This window comes from Hemicordylus capensis, chromosome 2 (assembly GCF_027244095.1).
Source record: "Hemicordylus capensis ecotype Gifberg chromosome 2, rHemCap1.1.pri, whole genome shotgun sequence".
Classification (NCBI taxonomy): Eukaryota; Metazoa; Chordata; class Lepidosauria; order Squamata; family Cordylidae; genus Hemicordylus; species Hemicordylus capensis.
Genome location: NC_069658.1, coordinates 133,620,820 through 133,636,344, shown reverse-complemented (window position 1 = coordinate 133,636,344; position 15,525 = coordinate 133,620,820). Strand labels below are relative to the sequence as shown.

The window sequence follows — 15,525 nt, the reverse complement described above, 5'->3', positions numbered from 1 at the left end:
TGAATCCAAACAAGACGGAGGTACTAATGATGAGGGGTCATAATTCAAGTGATGTGATAGAACTTTCTGTTCTGAATAGGGTTGCACTCGTCCTAAAGGAACAGGTACTTAGCTTTGGAGTGCTTCTGGACCCAGGCCTCACCCTGCCTGATGTCTCAAGTGGAGGCTATGTTCAGGAGCGCATTCTATCAACTTTGGTTGATACCATAGTATGTGGTATGTTTGCACCCTTGAAGGAGATTGCAGAGAAGCTGAATGAGTTCTTTGCATCTGTCTTCATGGTGGAGGACACAGACCATATACCCTCTGCGGAAATGAGCTTCTCAAACTTGGAGGGTGAAGAACTGGGCCAATTTGAGGTGACAAGAGAGGATGTTCAAAACTGTCTTGAGAAACTAAAAATTAACAAATCATCTGGGCCAGATGGCATCCACACAAGAGTTCTGAAGGAACTCAAATGTGAAATTGCTGATCTCCTAGCAAAAATACATAACTTGTCCCTACAATCAGGCTCTGTACCAGAGGACTGGAAAGCAGCTAATGTAACCCCAATTTTCAAAAAGGGATCCGGGGGATCCGGGACATTACGGACTGGTTAGCATAACATCGGTGCCAGGCCTCAGCCTGGCATATCTTTTTAGCCTGGCCTTTAGTGAGAATTGAAATGATTTTAAACGGGTATTAATTTTCTTTTAATGAGTTATTTCTTTGTCTTTTTTCTGTTTTTATATTTGTGCACCATCTAGAACATCTGAGTGAGGTGGTATAAAAATCTAATTAACAACAACAACAACATAAAAGGACATGATTTGTGTAAATAGGTTGGGGGCTGCAGCCTGATACACTATTACCTATCTATGCCAGTGTCCAACATTGTGTCAAATGCTCCCAAATTTTTATCACACCTGAGCATGACCAAGACAGAGAAATCTAGATGGGGCTATGGGAATAGGAGCAGATTTGATTTTAATGGCTGAGATCATTAGGGCAGGGAGCAGGGTGTGTTCCTTGTGTGCTTTTCTGATGTGAGAATGTGTTTGGTCAGTGGCTATGAGGCAAGGACAGCAACTTCATAGTCCACCTTCACTCATTAAACTTAATGGGGTTTTAGCATACCTTGTTACTCTCAGGGTATCACTGTCACCTTAAGTGGTGCAGCAGGGAAATGTTTGACTAACAAGCAGAAGGTTGCCGGTTAGAATCCCCACTGGTATGTTTCCCAGACTATGGGCAACACCTACATCGGGCAGCAGCGATATAGGAAGATGCTGAAAGGCATCATCTCATACTGTGTGGGAGATGGCAATGGTAAACCCTTCCTGGATTCTACCAAAGGCAACCACAGGGCTCTGTGCTTGCCAGGAGTCAAAACTGACTTGACAGCACACTTTACCTTATCACTGTCTTTAAGGGAGAGATGGGCCAAGACCTCAGGATAGGCTTCACAGAGCCAGAAATCTTTGAAAAGAAGCATCTTGTGTTGGTGTAGGGATAGTGCACTTTGGGGCATGTGGCAGAGGCCTTTTACGAGGACTAAAGCTTTTCTGAGCTCTCAATAATGGAAGGAAGGTTGGCTCTGTCAGCTTATTCTCCCCACCTGCAACCCTAACCCTAACTGCCGGGCGGTGTGGGGGCGGGGGCAGACACAGGGAAAATCGAAGTGACAAGAAGACTGGAGGACTAAAACTAAGAGAATTTCTGAGTTCCCTCACTCAGGTCCCAGGAACCCCTTTAGAGAGGAGAGGTTTCCTGCCAGCCAACCCACAGACCACAGTCCCTCCCTAGGGAATGGGTAGCTGAGTGGCTGGTTTTTTTCCACAGCCCAGAATTGCCCTGCCTCAAGGCTGTTATAACAGGTCCTGTCTAGCTGCAGCCACAGCTGTCACCTCCCTTTTGCTCTTCCTTTCTGGTTCCTTAAAAAGGAAGGGAAGCTGATTGACAAGGGGCGGTATTGTCTCCCCCTCTCCCAACTTCCTCCCATTCTGCCATGCACAGTTCCTGCTGCTGTCTCTGATAGGTTTGGCACAGCAGCTGAACCCCATTCAGTTGGTGGCTGGACCAGCGATGAGGTAGGAGTGGAGGCGGCATTTGCCACTGGTGCCAGGGTGGGGCCAGAAGCCAGGAAGCATGCTGTCCATTAATATAGAAGTTTTTTTAAAAAAATTAAAATACCGGGCTTCAGACCAGACCAGTGCTGTCTACCCTGGCTGGCAGCAGCAGCTCTTCATGGAAACATTTTTCCCCAGTCCAGCTACCTATGATTCTGCCTATGATGGGGATACCTAGGAATGAATTTGGGAGCCTTATGCATGTAGCACACATGCTTTTCATATGAGGACCCCTTGCCCAAAGCCTTTACAAACATGGATGTGCATTCCTTCCTCCTGACCTCTCAGAGTAAGGGTCCCACACATTTTTGGCCATGCTTCATAGCCGACATTGTTTTCTAACAGCCAGTGAGACTCAGCTTTCTCACTTCTTTTGCTCCTTGGAGGCAATTAAATGTGCCCCCATTGATCCCACTCTCATTTATTGGGGGGGGGGTTGTGACTGTGAGGGAGAAAGAGCAGGCAGTTGTGTAAATTAGCAGCAACCCCTCCCCTTCAACCCCACACAAACCACAGCGTGCCACCATTTTGAAAGAGGCCCACTCTGTCTCCCTGTGTTGCCTGCAGCTTTTTAGAAATGTGTTTCTCCGGTAGAAAGGTGCACTAGAGACTTTCCCTGCTGTCACCACAATTACATTTCTGGTTGCCACTGGCAACCTGTGACCATATTTACAGTCCTCTGCTCTTAGCATATTGATTAGCAATCAGTCCTTTCTATTACAAGATCTTTATGCAGATTTATCTCCCTGTGAATGTCAGTGCCACAGGACACCTGGCCCCTTGGGTGCTGAGTGCTGAAAGGCCAAAGGTCACAGCACATGTGGGTAGCTTTGTCTGAGGTGACTCTTAGTCAGTTGAGCAGCAATGATGCCAACATTTCACAACAGTGAAATTCAAAATGAATTTATTTATTTATTTATTTGAAATATTTCTATACCGCCCAAAACTGGGCGGTTTACAATTAAAATCATTTAAAACATTAAATCAATTAACAATTAAAATCATTTAAAAGATTTATGGTCTGTCTGAAGGCAAAACAACTGAGAATTTTCAAGGAGAGCCAAATGAGTTTCTATAAGACAAGTGAAAATTTTCAGGGGGTTTCTGCACATCCCTACAATGGTGCCAAAAGTGAAGAGGAACTGGAATTCAAAATGAATTTCAGGGTTCCTCCCAAGGCAAAACATTTGAGAACTTTCAAAAGCCAAACAAGATTCTCTAAGACAAGTGAAATTTCTCAGGGGAGGTTCTGCACATCCCTAGTTGCTAGGCAAGTGTGTGTGTGTGTGTGAGAGAGAGAGAGAGAGAGAGAGATGCATAGTAGATGCTTGGTTTTTGGTGATGCGACTTGTAATCATTCAAATAGCTAGCTGTAAGAAGAGGATGGAAAATTGTGCCATGGCTGCTGATGTCCAAAAGCTGCTAAAGCTGCTTTCTGTGGTTTTGCCTTCTATATTTCTCCTAGGGAAGAGGGAGAGACATTATGAAGGATTTCATACAAGGGAAATATTACAAGCAGACTAAAGTTAAACCTACCTTCTCTCTCTCCCCACTCCCCCCGCACAAGCTTTCCAATTATTCTTTCCCTTTGCAGGCTGGGAAACTCATTCAGAGATGGACACTCAGGAACATGATATTACTGTCTATGGTGGTTGCAGGGGATCCAGTAGCTATTTACCAGAGATGACAATGGTAGAATACAGAAGAAAAAGTTGTGGCACACAAGGACAAGGCAGTGGAATATAATAAGGAATATTAATGGTTTTATGAAATAGATATTACAAGCTGAGCCAGGCGCAGAGCATCTGTGCCTCTAGTTCTCGGCCCCTCATTCTCAGCCCTCCCACTCCAATGTTTATTTTCTCTGGCAGGCCACCTGGCCAAACACTTTTTCCAGCTGGCCACGCCCGCCCACCCCCGCAGCTTTCTTGCCTGCCTCTGCAGCCACTTTCTTCACACACCCCGCTGCTTTCCCCGGCACCGCTTTCTTCATTACCCCCCACTGCCACTTTCTTCCCCCGCTTTCCCCAGCGCCACTTTCTTCACCCACCCCTCCACCACCTTTTCACTTTCCCTGGCGCCACTCTCTCTCCTGTCCGTCCACTGTTCCCTCTAAGGCATGCACGGACAAGTTTTTGGATATCAGCTCGGTTCATTTTAGATCACACTCAGGTTGAATCAGGAAGGCCCCACTCTGAATGCATGTGTGCATACACTGCCTTGATACTGCCGCCCAGAGCAAAACTCATTCCGCACAGAGATGGGGGGGGGAAGTATAGGGACCTGTGTGCATCCATTTCTGCCTGTTCACTTTCCCCCTGGCAGCTCGCTCATGAACTCTTGCGAGAGCTGCCACACATGGGATTAGTGACAGGTATGTTTAAGATAGATAAATAGATATAGATATTTACAGAGAGGCAAGTGCAGATTGTTTTCCATGCTTTTGCTGCTGGCTTTTTGTTAGCCCCGCCTCTACTCCACCGGACTAAAAGTAACTAAAGCACCATCCAAAAGCTGTCCTGGATCAAGGAATGTATAAACCAAACACCACAACAAGGACTAGGGCCATTGCGGGGGGCATCTCATCTACTTGGTTTTTAACTATGAATATAGTGTTGTTGGTCAGTAAATATTCTCAAATGGATTATCAGCATAATATTTGTAGTTGTACACCTTCCAGGGTACATTCGATTAATTGATTGAGTGATTGAGTGATTAAGTGTCGTCAAGTTGGTGTCGACTCTTAGCGACCACATAGATAGATTCTCTCCAGGGTGATCTGTCTTCAACTTGGCCTTTAAGGTCCCTCAGTGGTGCATTCATTGTTGCCGTAATCGAGTCCATCCACCTTGCTGCTGGTCATCCTGTTCATTTACATTAAAGAACAAAATTTACCATATGTTAAAGAACAAAATTTATATTCATCCCACGCTTACAGCAGGCTTTCATCCATGTTCTGTATCAGACTCACACCTACTTTGGCTGCAATGGTTCTGCAACCTCAGTTGTTCCCAGGCTAAACACTAGACCTACCACAGTATCTTCTTGAATGTTCTCTGTATAACTATTCTCATGAAAGTTTTCTTTACAGTCTTATTGTTGGAAGTACTACTTTCTCCAATACTGAGCAACAAATTTCTGAAAATATTTAGAACAGATTTATTTTTGTGATCACTGCTTGTTAGATGGGATTTGTAGTGAGTTATATTGGTGATATACTGGGATACATTGTTTATTTATTATTTATTTATTCGATTTCTAGGTTTTGTGTTTTAGTACTGGTTACTGTTTTGTACCTTTATCTTGAGGCATGAAACAATATTTGTTGGAGCCTTTCGAGTTAACAAATACGCAATAATTTGCTACAGGCACAATCCAATCAAAATTAAGCACATTTAAATTCAGTAGATTTCATTTAGAAAGTTAAGCATTTGATTTCAGTGAGAGAGATTTAAGCAGTGGAATTCAGAAGCACTTAACTTTTGTTGGATCATACACTAATTAATCAACTAATTAATTAACTAGGAATACTGCCAGTCTGACAAAATTAGGCTGCATACAGACATATCTAAAAACAGGAGCAGGTGCAGGATTTACTGTTGCAGAGTGCTTCTCCCTGACTTTGCTTTTCAGAGAACACCAATTCAGTTTGAATTCAGTTTGTCTCTTGTTCACCCTGTCCCCATGTGTTTCGGACACATTTTCTGCTTGTGGTCCCCTCCCACCGCCGAGTGCTTTGTATAGTTATTCAATCAAACATTTGACACATTTTTTTAAAAAAGGTTTTAACCCATTTTAACAAGATGTTTTTAATCCTTGAAAACCTGCTCAGCAGTGATGTAGCTAGGGGAACAGGGCCCCATGTTTGCCCCCCTCACCAAGAGCCCTGCTGGTGGTTTTTGTGTGTGCACACGCAGAGCATGCGCAAATGCCAGCCATGCCCCTGCATGTGACGACACACGCAAGGGACATGGCCAGAACCCCAGAAGGGCCACACGGGCATTCCAGAGCTCATTCCTAGCTGGCACTTTGTTGCTGGGTGCATGTTTTTCCCCTTTCTTTCCCTCAAGGGAGAGAAAGGAAAAAGCACCCAGCTGGCAACAAAGCACCAGCTGGGAATGAGCTCCAAAGAGCACACATGGCCCGCCGCATAAGCCCTCTGGATCTCATTTCACAGCTGTGCTCGTTGCTGAGTGCAGAGCTCATTTCACAGCCATGCTCATTGCTGGGTGCTGATTTTGAGCGAGGGAGAGAATGAACAAAGCATGTGCAGCCGACAATGAACACAGCAGTCCCCCTGCTAACTTGGCAAAGAGGCACCTTTGACCGTGGTGATTCTCTTTATTTAGCAGGGGGGAGAGTAACTGGCCTTATCCACCCCCAGCACTGTACCTCCAGTGACTGTTGCTGGTATCTATTTTATGTTTCTTTTTAGATTGTGAGCCCTTTGGGAACAGGGATCCATCGTATTTATTTATTATTTCTCTGTGTAAACCGCCCTGAACCATTTTTTGAAGGGCGGTATAGAAATCTAATAAATAATAATAAATAATAATAACTGGGAAATGGGGACCAGCCAGTGGGAGGAGTGAGCTGAGTGGCCCCTAGGAGCTGGGTGGCTCGGGTTCTTTGAACCCGTCCTCCCTATTATAGTCCCACCCCTGTTGTTCAGAGAAGGAGGAATGGCTTTGTGACTGACATAAATGCCAAATAACCAGCACTGTGCAAAGGGCTGCTTTAAAAAGCGGGGAGGTGGCTTCATGATGGTCAAAGGCCAGCCAGTCGGCACTGCGCAATAGCCCTGCTCCAAGTTCGCTTTGTGACTGATACAAGGAGGCTGTTCTCATGACCAGCCCAACCCTGCCTTGGTTGTCCCAGGCAGGGTTAGCCTGATCGTAAGAAGTGACAGGATCTTCATGGATCCCTCTGCTACCCACCCACCTAAACCCCTTAACAAATCTGGCTTTTAGCTCTCACACCCTTAATCCAGCTACCAGGTATCGTGTGACTCCTCGGGCTGAGTGCAGCCCGAGGCGTCACAGACAGGAGCATAGAGCACCCATCTGAGGGGGGAATCCCAATGCAACGTGCGGCACACACATTGAAGGATGCCCGGAGGCCAGAACAACAAGTTCCAGCCCCGGGTCCTTCTGTCCAGCTCCGTGCTTTAGGAGTTGCATGGAGCAGAGCTGCCCATGTGGGCGTACAGTAGGCATGCCAAAGATGACCGGCTTGGTCATCTGAGGGGTAGGTAAAGTGAAATCTACCTTTTCCCCGGGCCCTCCCTGCCCACCCAGGACAGTCGTGTGAATCACCCCAAGGTCTAATTGCAGCAAATCTAGGTTTTGCTGCAAACCGGAATAGGTTTCCTCTGAGCTTGGTCCAGAACAGCAGACTCTACATCTATCCAGAATGTAGCAACAACTGTCCCACCAGTGCATGTTCACCTCTGAAACAATGTATGTCTAAACATAACCTTCATTTGCAATGGCTAAATTTAAGCAGTTAACTCTTGAGCTATGTGAAACCTTTAAACACTGTAGTTATTCACCAGGAATCCACAGCTCCTACATGGGCTTCTCAGAGAAACCTTCACTAATTTTGTTCTCAAAAAGAGCCAATGAGGCAACTATTTGGGAGGAAAATGCCTTCTCACAGCAATTTATTTTCATTAAGATCAGTAGTTTTGGGAGCAAAGCCATGCTTCTAGTTATTTTAAATATGGGAGTAAGTTTTAATTAAGCAGCACTGTATTTGGATGTGCCAAGATGATTAGACATTTCTCCAGGAATTTGCAATTAAGCATGTTGAGGATAATCACATCTTGTGTTTCCAGTGTGTAAGCTGATTGCTTCAGAGGACAAAATGGACCTTCCCATTCTTATACTGCTTTGATATCTCAGTTATTATTTTAACTTAGGAATAGTTCTCTGGATGCCACGGTAGGACTTCTGTGGATCATTCCATACGTAATGACTTGGTTCACACAATCATCTGAATCTAGATTTAAAGTCAGTAACTGACATTAGCATGATCTGTGAACCCACACCAAAAACCAGTTATGCTTTATGTCCCAAGATGAATCTGAGACTCCTGTCTTGGCATAGGTTCACACAATCATGTTAATGTCAGTGACCAACTTTAAACCTAGATTCAAATGATTGTGTGAACCAGCCCTATGTGATGATAAGCTTCATCACCTAGGCTTGCCACCGAGTGTACACATGACACAGCCAGTCTTTGCTCTCTGATAGTGTACCTGCATAATATTCATTTTTCAAAACACGTTAGCCTCAGTTCTATATCTTTAGGTATATACCTTTAAAGTCAAATGTACTGTATATTCACTGGTAATTATGAGATCAAGGTGTTTTCATGATGTCGTATTGTTAACTGCAGTGTTAGAATAGATATGCATGTGAGCACACATGCAAAATACTGGTGAGGGCCATTTTTCAGCACATGTAAATCCTATCGGAACCAAATGCATTTAGGCGTCTTTTTAAGAAGATGCACTGCACCTTCCAGAAACCCTTGATTTGTGTAGTATGGGAACATTGGTTCATATTGAGCTAACTTCTACCGGGGTGGGCTCTACTGAGTTGGGCCATCCAGCTCAACATCATCTACTTTGATTGGCTTTGGCTCACCAAGTGGAGGTCTTTCCCAGTCCTGCTACCCAAGATCCTCTAACTTGAGTTGTCAGGGCTTCAACTTGGGAGTTGGGACCTTCTGTATGGGAGGCATATTCTTTACCAGTGAGCCATGGCTGCTGCTCCTGTTCCTAGCTCCCAGATCACAACTAGTGTGTGTCTGTGGTGCTGGCTTAAATGTGTGGTTGGAACAGCCTCACGGATAAACAGTAGCCCCATAAACTGAAAGTTGTTTCAGACTTGATGGCCATATTCTCATGTAACAGGAAACTGAAGATAATTGAGCCTGAGGTTGACAAACCTGTATGTGTGAAAGCATGAAACCCTAGTCCCGTCAGAAAAGCGATCTGAAGTTTTGTACTTCGGGTTGTAGTGAGTTTTGCTGCTCATGCCCAAGGTCCAGGGGACCCACGGTTCCACTCTCCCCACCCCTATGCACACTACTTGTGAATGAGGTCGGTGTGTAAATTCAGTCTCAGACTTACTCAAATTTATTGGTGACTTTGACAAATCACTATCTCTTATCCTCAATTTCTGATTTTTAAAAATGAGAATAATAAAAAAGCCTTGATGCACAATGTTACTGTAGTAATGATTGGATTAAGGGCTATAGGACATTACAGTGAAACTAATATGAAAGAAGTAATAAGAATTCATGGGGTTAATATGACTCTGCTCTGAGATGTAGTCCTGATACATCAGAATTAATCCGGGTCAGTAGGCTAGCTAATCCAGGAGGAAGTATTCAGCCTGTTCTGGATAGGATAACACTCCCTCTGATGGATAGAGTGCTCAGTCTTGGTGTGCTCCTGGAGTCAGCTTTGCTTTTGGATGATTAAGTGGCAGCAGGGGTGTACCTAGGTAATTCTGGCTCCTGGACCGCTCCCGCCCACCCCCTGCCATGAGGGCCCCACAAAACCTACTTTGGGAGGCCTCTTGCAGCCACTCCTGGTCCGCCATGCCACGCTGAACCTCTGTTTTTTCTTCTTCAAAGTTTCAGCCGCCATGTGCGACGCACGGCTGAGGGGTGGCGGCCAAGGGCTGAGCCGAGCAGGCCTTCCCCTCCACAAAGGCGGCAGAGGTGGCCGGAGCGACCACTGGGCCTGTCCTTTTGGCCCACCGGCTCTTGATAGCTGCGAGGTGCTCCAGCACACCTGTGCAGTTGAAATAGATCATCGCAAGCCTGTGACATCAAACCTCAGGCTCCATTATCAAAAACTGCATTCTTCCCAGGTTTGGGAGCCGTGTATGCTCCCAATTTTCAGTTGTGTGGAAGCAAAGTAGGAGGAAAACCTGGGTATCTTTTCCTCCTTCCTTGCTTCCATACAGTAACTTATACCCAGCTTTTCCTCCTACCTTGCTTCCACTCAACTGAAAATTGGGAGCACACACAGCTAGCTCCCAAACCCAGGTAGTAAACAGTTTTTGATTGTGTGAATGACCTCATTATTTAGAAAGTATTTCTATAAACCTTAAAAAGCAGCTCTTCTTTTTACTTAACTAGGGCTGCCTTGTATGGCAGAGTATGAGAATATGTGATTTAAAATCATGATCTAGTAATATAATTTTGTATGGCCAAAAATAAAGTTTCCTTTTTTACAGTCAGTAAAACAAGCGTAGTTTATAAAAATTACAACAGGAAGAAGTCATGAACATTGTGCAGCCTACGTACAGTAGTTCTAAGGGTCATCCTCCCTGCCTTCTGTGTTCCTAATGCTCATCATCTCTTTACTGTCCCTGCCAGCATTGCAGCATCTATTTACAATTGTAAAAGATGCTTGGAGTTGCAATCTATAAGGAGCTTCCAGTGCCAGGCTTCATTGTTGTAAAGAGTGGCAGTAGTTCTTTTCCATTACAGTTCCCTACTCTATTACGACAGAAGCAGGACAGGCTCAAATGCACAGGAATGAAGTAGAAGCAGTGAATGAGTGAAGCAATCATTTTTCAAAAAGCACTCCATTAAGCTTTCTTTCTTTCTTTCTTTCTTTCTTTCTTTCTTTCTTTCTTTCTTTCTTTCTTTCTTTCTATTGGAATTCTTGGAATGCCAGCAAAATAGCTACAGAATGGGCTGCACTATTAATTTAAAATAACAGATGAAATCACCATAATGAGAACACTGCTCCCCAAAGAAGCAAAAAAACCAAAAACAAAACAGTGATCTTTTAGGAAAATGAATTATATACAAAAATAAAACTGTATAAGCATGGTAGGAAAGATCCAGAATCAATAAATTACTGTAATGGGACATGGTTTAAAAATCAATTATATAACACTAATAAATGGTACTTTATCCACCTAATGGCGCAGTGGGAAAATGACTTGATTATCAAGCCAAAGGTTGCCGGTTCGAATCCCCGCTGGTATGTTTCCCAGACTATGGGAAACACCTATATCGGGCAGCAGTGATATAGGAAGATGCTGAAAGGCATCATCTCATACTGCGTGGGAGGAGGCAATGGTAAACCCCTCCTGTATTCTACCAAAGAAAACCACAGGGCTCTGTGGTCACCAGGAGCCAAAACCAACTCGACAGCACACTTTACTTTAATAAATGGTACTACATTGCAATTATATCTGATCAAAAGGACACATGACATTCATAAAAACATTTAACTAATTGGTCATTGTAATTATTGAATGAATAAATACCATTTATTCATAAGAGTTCAAATAATATTATTTTTGGCATGAATTTGTCCCCACCCCTCTGAAGTATGGCAAGGGCTGTATTTGTTGATACCATAGTTGTGTTGTGGGGAAATTTTGACTCTCAGCTGGTGTGCTTTTGCTAATCTTTCTGCCAACAATAGAAAGACAATGAGGCTTTTCTGCAAAGTGTCTAGAAGATGTCCAAAAATATGTGATAACACCGGTTTAGCTCTTGGTACAAACTACAATCCATGATTTTGTTAATCTTATCAAAAGTTTTTCACCAAAATGTGTTGATAACATGTGATTTAGAAGCTAGACAAACTGTATCATAACACAGAGCTGCTGTCTTGGATTCAATAGACTCATGACAACAATGTAATCCAAGTATTAGGATTATACACTTTACTCCAGTGGCCACAAAGCCATTTCCAGGATTGATGTCCTCCTGATTTCAAAAAGCTGACCATACCTGATGATTGATGCTGTTATAGGACTCATAACTGTTTCAGAACATGTGTCAATATTAACCTAACTCAAAATATTTGAGGCCCAAACCTTCTCTTCATCATGGAAAGCATTTAAACAATACTTTTTTAAAAAGTCGTGAAGAGAGTATAAGAAAAAAGGTTTTCTTTCAATGGAAATTCTGCTTCAGAGATGTCACCTGCATTAGTCTCCGATGCAATGTAGGCTGATTACTGAGGTTATTTATCAGTGAAGAAAATGTGAACAAAAAGCTTTGCAAAGCAACCAGAACAGAAGTGCTTGCAGAAATAAGTATTTTGGAAGAAAACACAAAAATACAGGAAGATAGACACACACAAACACAACCCTGTAAGGGGAAAAACATAATTAGAAGGGCTAGAAGCTGGTAAGAGTCATTAAAACATGACACTGATTGATTGATTGATTGATTGATTGATTGACTAAGTGCCGTCAATTCGGTGTCGACTCTTAGCGACCACATGGATAGATTCTCTCCAGGATGATCTGTCTTCAACTTGGCCTTTAAGGTCTCTCAGTGGTGCATTGGTTGCTGTTGTAATCCAGTCCATCCACCTTGTTGCTGGTCATCCTCTTCTTCTCGTTCCTTCAGCTTTTCCCAGAATTCTGGACTTCTCAAGGGAGGTGGATCTTCGCATAATGTTTCCAAAGTATGGTCTTCACATAATGTTTCCAAAGTATGATAGTTTGAGCCTGGTCATTTGTGCCTTGAGTGAAACTTCTGGATCGATTTGTTCTATGGTCCATTTGTTTGTTATCCTGGCTGTTCATGGTATCCTCAAAAGTCTTCTCCAGCACCAAAGTTCAAAAGCATCAATACTTTTTCCATCTTGCTTCTTCAAAGTCCAGCTTTCACATCCATAGAGTATCACTGGAAAAACCATTGTCCAAACTATTCTAATCTTTGTAGGTGTAGACATGTCATGGCATCTAAATATCCTTTCCAAGGCCTTCATTGCAACCCTACCAAGTGCTAGTCTGCAGCGTATTTCTTGACTGCTGGATCCTTTACTGTTGACAGTCAATCCTAAAAGGCAGAAGCTATCTACCACTTCAATGTCTTCATTGTCAATTCTGAGGCTGGTTCTGAGGCAATGGTAAACCCATTGTCATTAGTTTAGTCTACTTTACATTTAGTTGTAGTCCCATTTGTTCACTGTGCTCCTTGATTTTCATTACTAGAGCTTGCAGATCATCTGTATTCTCAGCTATCAGAGTGGTGTCGCAAGTGTAGCACAGGTTATTGTTTGTTTGTTTGTTTGATTGATTGATTGATTGATTGATTGATATACCGCTCTTCCAAAATGGCTCAGGGCGGTTTACAATTAAAACAAACCACTAAAACAAAGAGCTAAAAAATTAAAAACAATATAACAACAATTAACAATTTAAAAACATTTAAAAACAACAATTAAACAATTACAGTGATTAAATGCCCCAAAATTGGGTCAGAATATTAAAACAAATTTAAAAACCCTGGAAAGCCAGGCCAAACAAATACGTTTTAAGGGCTCTCCTGAAGGCTAATAGAGAATTCAAATCGCGGATTTCCGCAGGGAGCGCATTCCACAGCCCCGGAGCAGCTATCGAGAAGGCCCGCCTCTGAGTCGCCACCGGACGAGCTGGTGGTAACTGGAGACGAACCTCCTCAGATGACCTTAATGTGCGGTGGGGATTACGCAGAAGAAGGCGCTCTCTAAGGTAACTTGGGCCTAAGCCGTTCAGGGCTTAGAAGGTAATAACCAGCACTTTGTATTTTGCCCCGAAACATATCGGCAGCCAATGCAGTTGTTTCAAAATAGGCGTAATATGGTCTCTCCGGGTTACCCCAGAGACCAATCTGGCTGCCGCATTCTGAACTAATTGAAGTTTCCGAACTACGTACAAAGGCAGCCCCACGTAGAGTGCATTTCAATAGTCAAGCCAGGAGGTTACCAGCTGGTGCACCACTGTTCTGAGGTCATCATCCTCAAGGAATGGGCACAGCTGTCGAATCAGCCAAAGCTGATAGAAAGCACTCCTGGCCATGGCCTCCACCTGAGAAACCAGGGTGAGGCCTGGGTCCAGGAGTACTCCCAAGCTGCACACCTGCTCCTTCTGGGGAATGTAACCCCATCCAGCACAGGAAGATCTAACTCACTTCTCAGATTCTGAGCCCCCACAATGAGCACCTCCGTCTTGCTTGGATTCAGCTTCAATTTGTTATCCCTCATCTAGCCCATTACTGCCTGTAGGAAGGCATTTAGAGAGTGAGTGCCATTTCCTGAAGATGAAAAAGAGAAGTAGATTTGGGTGTCATCAGCATACTGATAACACCCAGCACCAAATCTCCCGATGACCTCACCCAGCGGTTTCATGTATATATTAAAAAGCACTGGTGACAGAATGGAGCCCTGGGGGATTCCATATAACAGCTCCCGTTTTGAGGAGCAACCATCACCAAGCTCCACCATCTGGAATCTACCCGAGAGATAGGAGCAGAACCACTGCAAAGCAGTGCCCCCTATTCCAAACTCCTCCAGGCGACCCAGAAGGATACCATGGTCAATGGTATCGAACGCCGCCGAGAGATCCAAGAGGACCAACAGAGTCACACTCCCTCTGTTGATACCCCGGTAGAGGTCATCCATCAGGCTGACCAAGGCTGTCTCAACCCCATAGCCCATTCTAAAGCCAGTTTGAAATAGGTCTAGATAATCAGTTTCCTCCAAAAAACACACAACCCACCTGGTTATTGATGTTATTGATGTTTCTTCCTCCAGCTTTAAAACCATGCTTATCTTCTTCCAATCCAGCTTCTCACAGTATATGTTCAGCATATAAATTGAATAAAGAAGGAGAAAGTAAACAGCCTTGTCTTACTCCTTTGCCGATTTGGAACGAGTCTGTTTCACCATGTTCCCTGGACTGTGGCTTCCTGTCTTGTGTATAGGTTTCTCATGAGAACAATGAGATGTTCTGGAACTCCCATTTTCCTAAGGATATTCCACAATTTGACATGGTTGACACAATTGAACAACTGTGTTGTTCTCCCAGTTTGCTGGCATAGTATGGTTAGAGCCTTGACTGATGCTTCTTCTGTTGCCTGCCATATTTCTGTAGCTATTCCATCAATTCCTGTAGCCTTCTGACTTGGTAATGACCAGAGTGCTGATCTAACTTCATCTTCCCATACTAGAGGTTCTTGCAAGTAGGGAATATCTTCTAGAGTATCTTGGATGTTGGCGTCCATGCTGCACAGATTTTCAGTATACTCCTTCCATCTCTGTTTGATCTTCTCTGAATCAGTTACTACCTGTCCTTTGACATCCCTTAACATACCAGTTCGAGTTTGGAACCTCCCTCTGAGTTCAGAGATCTTTTGGAAAACTTTCCTTGTTGTTCCGTGTCTATTTCTATCTTCAAGGTCTTTACAGATGTCTTTGTAGTACTGCTCCTTGTCTCTTCTAACAGCTTTCTGAAATTCCCTGTTAAGTCCCTTTCAGAGGTCTTATCTTTCTTGACTTTGGCTTCTCTCCTTTTCTTGGCAATTTCCACCGTCTGTTCTGACATTCATTTTGCTTTCTTCTGTTTCTTGGTCATTGGCAGTCTCTTTTCACATTCATCCT

General features: G+C 43.7%; 1 protein-coding gene across 1 annotated transcript in view; it reads left to right on the top strand.

The window, feature by feature from the left end:
* The window catches only part of PALM2AKAP2 (PALM2 and AKAP2 fusion), a 392,130-nt gene that overhangs the window by 43,670 nt on the left and 332,935 nt on the right, over nucleotides 1-15,525 (top strand). The window lies entirely within an intron of this gene.